Source organism: Penaeus vannamei, chromosome 19, assembly GCF_042767895.1.
Source record: "Penaeus vannamei isolate JL-2024 chromosome 19, ASM4276789v1, whole genome shotgun sequence".
In the NCBI taxonomy this organism is placed as follows: domain Eukaryota; kingdom Metazoa; phylum Arthropoda; class Malacostraca; order Decapoda; family Penaeidae; genus Penaeus; species Penaeus vannamei.
In genome coordinates this window covers 38,874,083-38,879,082 of record NC_091567.1, presented here as the reverse complement: position 1 = coordinate 38,879,082, position 5,000 = coordinate 38,874,083, and the positions used below count along the sequence as shown (strand labels likewise).

The following is a 5,000-nucleotide window of genomic DNA, read 5'->3' as shown; positions in this document are numbered from 1 at the left end:
CCTCCTCACCTCCCACTCTTCCTCCCACCCCTCCTCCTCCTCCTCCTCCTCCTTCCTCCTCCCTCTCCTTCCTCCTCCCCCTCCCACCTCCTCCTCCTCCTCCTCCCTCCCTCCTCCTCCCCCTCCCACCTCCCCCTCTTCCTCTTCCTCCCTCTCCTCCTCCTCCTTCCTCCTCCCCCTCCCTCTTCCCCTCCCACCCCACCCCTTCCTCCCACCCTCCTCTCTCTTCCTCTTCCTCCTCCCTCCCACCCCCTTCCCCCACCCATCCCCTCCCTCTCCTCCTCCTCCTCCCTCTCCCCCCTCTCCTTCCTCTCCTTCCTTTCCTTCTTTCTTCGTCGTAAGCGCTGCTGCCGAGGAGCCGTGTCTGTTCCCGTCTCGTCAAGGTTGTCTCTCGCTGGAGTTTGGCTGGGATGGACGCGGCTGTACACGGGAGCGAGCATGCACACACACATAAACGCACATAAACACATAAACACAGACATAGATATACACATATATAAAAACACGCATATAAACACATACAAATACATGTAAACACACTTAGACACACATAAACACACACACATAGATACACATATATAAAAACACGCATATAAGTACATACAAATACATGTAAACACACATAGACACATATAAACACACATGGACACATATAAACACCCATATATAAAAACACATCTAAACACACACATATATACACATAAACACACACACGCACATAAACACAAACACTCACATAGACACACATATAAACACCCATATATAAACACACATAAACACAAGCAAGCACACACACGCACATAAACACACAGATAATACAATGACAGACATAAACACCTTTACACATATTGTAATAGACACACGTGCAAAGTTGCGGAACATCCACACATACGAATTCAGCAACTGTGGCAGAGAGAGAGAGAGAGAGAGAGAGAGAGAGAGAGAGAGATTTGTGTGTGTGTGTGTGTAAGTGTGTGTGTATATGCATATGTATATATGTATGTTAGTGAGAGTGAGTGAGTGAAACGGGAAGGGGGTCAGGGGGAATTGAAGAATAAAGTAATATATATATATAATTGAAGTAATTATATATGTATATATATATATATATATATATATATATATATATATATATAACATGTTCAATATATTATTATTATTTGTTTTTTACCAATATCTTTTCTTCGTGGTTTCAAAATGACTCGGTACCTCTAAATTAATCCGCATTTTGCTCTATACAGCTGGCATTCGAACCGATACCCAAGGTCTATACAAGTACTGACATAGCCCTTGCTGATACCAACATTAGGCTGATAACGCTGCATGTGGGACCGTACGTGTTGGGGCCAAGAGAGTGGTATCCTGGACGTGAAAACGACGTGTTGATTTTCATTGTTTAAAAAAAAAAAATAATGTACTTGTGAATGTATTGTGTAGGTATGGTGAGGTTGTTGTGTTGGATTGATGAAGGAGTCTCTGTCTCTCTCTTTCGCTCGTTCTCTTGCTCTGGCTCTCTCTCTCTCTCCTCTCTCTCTCTCTCTCTCTCTCTTTTTCTCTTTCTCTCTTGCTCTGGCTTTCGCTCTCTCTCTCTCTCTCTCTCTCTCTCTCTCCTCTCTCTCTCTCCCTCCTCCTCTCTCTCCTTCTCTCTCTCTCTCTCTCTCTCTCTCTCTCTCTCTCTCTCTCTCTCTCTCTCTCTCTCTCTCTGTGTGTCTTCCTGTGTGTGTGTAAACGTACGTACGCGCTCGCTCGCTTCTGCGTGTCTGTATGCAAAGACGACCTTTTTCTCGCCCTACGTAACATGTAAAGTATTGCGTTGGGGTGGTATTTGCGGGTGTGCGGGAGGGACACGGAGGAGGTGGATGCCGAGGGGGGAGGAGGGGGGAGAGGGCGGGTAAGATCGAGGATTAGGGGGGGAGGGAGGGAGGGAGGGGAGGGGGAGAGAGGGGAAGAGGGGGAGGAATAGAGTTGGAGACAGGGAGAGGGAGAGGAGTGGGGAGCGGGAGGGAGGAGGAGGAGAGGGGGAGAGGGAGTGGGGGAGGAGTAGGAGGGAGCGAGGAAGGAGAAGGAGGGAGGAGTAGAGGGAGGGGAGGGGAGGGAGAGGGAGTGGGGAAGGAGCAGGAGCAGGAGCAGGAGGAGGAGGAGGAGGAGTAGAGTGGTGGGGTGGGGTGGGGGAGGGGGGGTAGACCAGGGAGTTTCCAAGGTCAGACGGTCCCCTCCTCCACCTCCATCTCGCCGAACACCATAGCAGTCCCCAACACACCCCAGTTTTATTCACAAACGTACCTTCTCTCCTTCCTTTCTCTCTCTCTCTCTCTCTCTCTTCATCAAACCTTTCCTTTCTCCCAATGTATCCCAATTTCCCATCCCTCCTCCTCCCTCCCTATTTTCCCTCTCTCTCTTATTTTCATTCTCCGTCCCCTCTCTCGCCTCCTCCTCTACCCTTACACACGCTCACACACATACACACACGCACACGCACACCCTAGAGGCGCTTCAATGAATAAAAGTGCGATTTGAAGGGAGCGGGAAACCGTGACGTCACTGCCACACACGCTAAGCCCCGCCCACTCGAGTTAAGTTGTCGAGTCTTCGCCCAGGATTACCAACCTTTCCGATGCCGCCGACATACGCACACACACGTACGTACATCACATCCAGCCACACACACAGACACACGCACATAGCCTTGCGTGTATCCGGGTCTGTGTGTAGTCAGGGATAAATAAGAGAGACGAGATAGGAAGGAGGCCATAACGTGAAATACGTGTTTCTTAATATTATTATTATTTTTATACGTGTGTTGATACGTATATGTAGCGAGTAATGTTTCTTTTACGTAAATAAGTTTCAGGGATTTAAAAAACAACCAAAAAACACAATAAAGAAACCTGTTGATTATGTGTGGATGGGTTTAATTTATAAGGTCTAATATGCACCCACACTATGGCCTGTGAAACCTGTGTTAAATATTCTTTCGTCTTCTCTCACTCCCTCTCTTTATTATCTCTGTTTCTCTTTATTTCCTTGGCGAATAGACGAAGCATCACGTATACCGTTGAACTTGATTTTAAAAGTGAATAAATATATATACAATATAGCTAATCAATTAATGGTGATATAATAATTAGCATCTCTGATTTTAGTTAAATTTATTCGGTTAAGCTTGGGTTTTCACCAATAAATTTCGGAGAAAATGTTCAATAGAGATCTTCATTTGAACGCACAGATCATGTACTGTTCACTGCGGGGACTTAGTCGCTCAGTGAACCGTGAATTGCAGTGACATATCCTGTCATTTGGCACCTGTATTTCTCTCTTTCTTTTTCTCTTTCTCTTTCTTTCTTTCTTTCTTTCTCTCTCTCTCTCTCACTCACTCACTCTTTCACTTTCTCTTCTCTCTCTCTCTCTCTCTCTCTCTCTCTCTCTCTCTCTCTCTCTCTCTCTCTCTCTCTCTCTCTCTCTCTCTCTCTCTCTCTCTCTCTCTCTCTCTCTCTCTCTCTCTCTCTCTCTCTCTCTCTCTCTCTCTCTCTCTCTCTCTCTCTCTCTTTCTCTCACTCTCTGTCTCTGTCTCACTCTCACTCTCACTCATTCACGCGCACACACTCACTTTCATTCCCACTCTCACTTTTAATTACACACTCATACACATTCACTTTCATTCTCACTCTCACTTTCACAATCACCCACTCTTAATTACACACACACACACACACACACACACACACACACACACACACACACACACACACACACACACACACACACACACACACACACACACACACACACACACACACACGGATGCATTCACCCGCCATGGAAGGTCACATGTCAAACCAGGGTACTGTTTATAAACAAATAAACCTTTGACCTGACTCTCGAGCTCCAATCTCAGGGCATTTGTTTATAAACAATGTTCATGCCCGAGATATAAGCTGCCTGCCGGGTATACCTCACGTATTTTTGGGGTATTACTTGGGTGTTATTGTCTTAATGGGTGTAATTCATATTTTTACTCTACAATAAAACGTGTGTGTGTGTTTTTTTCATATTGTGTACACGTGTGTTTATGTTTTTCTTCCATATTATGTACACGTGTGTTTGTGTTCGTCTGCCTGTCTGTCTGTCTCCGTTTACAAGGCCAATGTAATACGTATGATTTGTGAAAGTGAGTATAGTGAACAGTTTAGCTCTGTAGTGTTATAGTGTTATTCGTTATTGGCGAACAAAATAGATTCATATTTGGTTGAGCTTCGAGGGAGGGAGGGAGGGAGAGAGAGAGAGAGAGAGAGAGAGAGAGAGAGAGAGAGAGAGAGAGAGAGAGAGAGAGAGGAAGAGAGAGAGAGAGAGAGAGAGAGAGAGAGAGAGAGAGAGAGAGAGAGAGAGAGACGTGTTGTTTACAATCCTTACGCGGTCACTAGTAGGAGTGTGTGTGCTTGGTGAGGGAGGGAAGGAGGAAGGAGTAGTGGAGGAATGGAGGGAGAGAGGGAGGGAGGGAAGAAAAGGAGCATGTGAAGGAGGAATAGAGGGGAGGATGGAAGATATCAAGGAAGGATAAAGGAAGGAATTGAAAGAATGATGAAAGAAGGAGAAAGGACACGAAGAATGAAGAGAGAGAGAGAGAGAGAGAGAGAGAGAGAGAGAGAGAGAGAGAGAGAGAGAGAGAGAGAGAGAGAGAGAGAGAGAGAAAGAAAGAAAGAAAGAAAGAAGGAGAAGAAAGAAGGAGAAAGGACGAAGAATGAAAGAGAGAGAGAGAGAGGAGAGAGAGAGAGAGAGAGAGAGAGGGAGAGAGAGAGAGAGACAGCGAGAGAGAGAAGAGAGAAAGAGAGAGAAGAGAGAGGAAGAAAGAAAGAAGAGAGCGACAGAGACAGACAGAAACAGAAACACAGAGAGAGGACAAGAACGAGGAAAAGGAGGGATAGAAAACCTCAGAAATCGAAGATAAAAATAGGGATAGGGACATGGAGAATGGCGCCAAGGTAGGTTAAGTTAGGATGAGG

The 5,000-nt window shown here is 45.8% G+C and overlaps 1 protein-coding gene across 2 annotated transcripts in view; it reads left to right on the top strand.

Annotated features, from left to right (window-relative positions):
• Positions 1-5,000, top strand: part of LOC113800276 (Tis11 zinc finger protein) — a 111,391-nt gene that overhangs the window by 72,303 nt on the left and 34,088 nt on the right. The window lies entirely within an intron of this gene.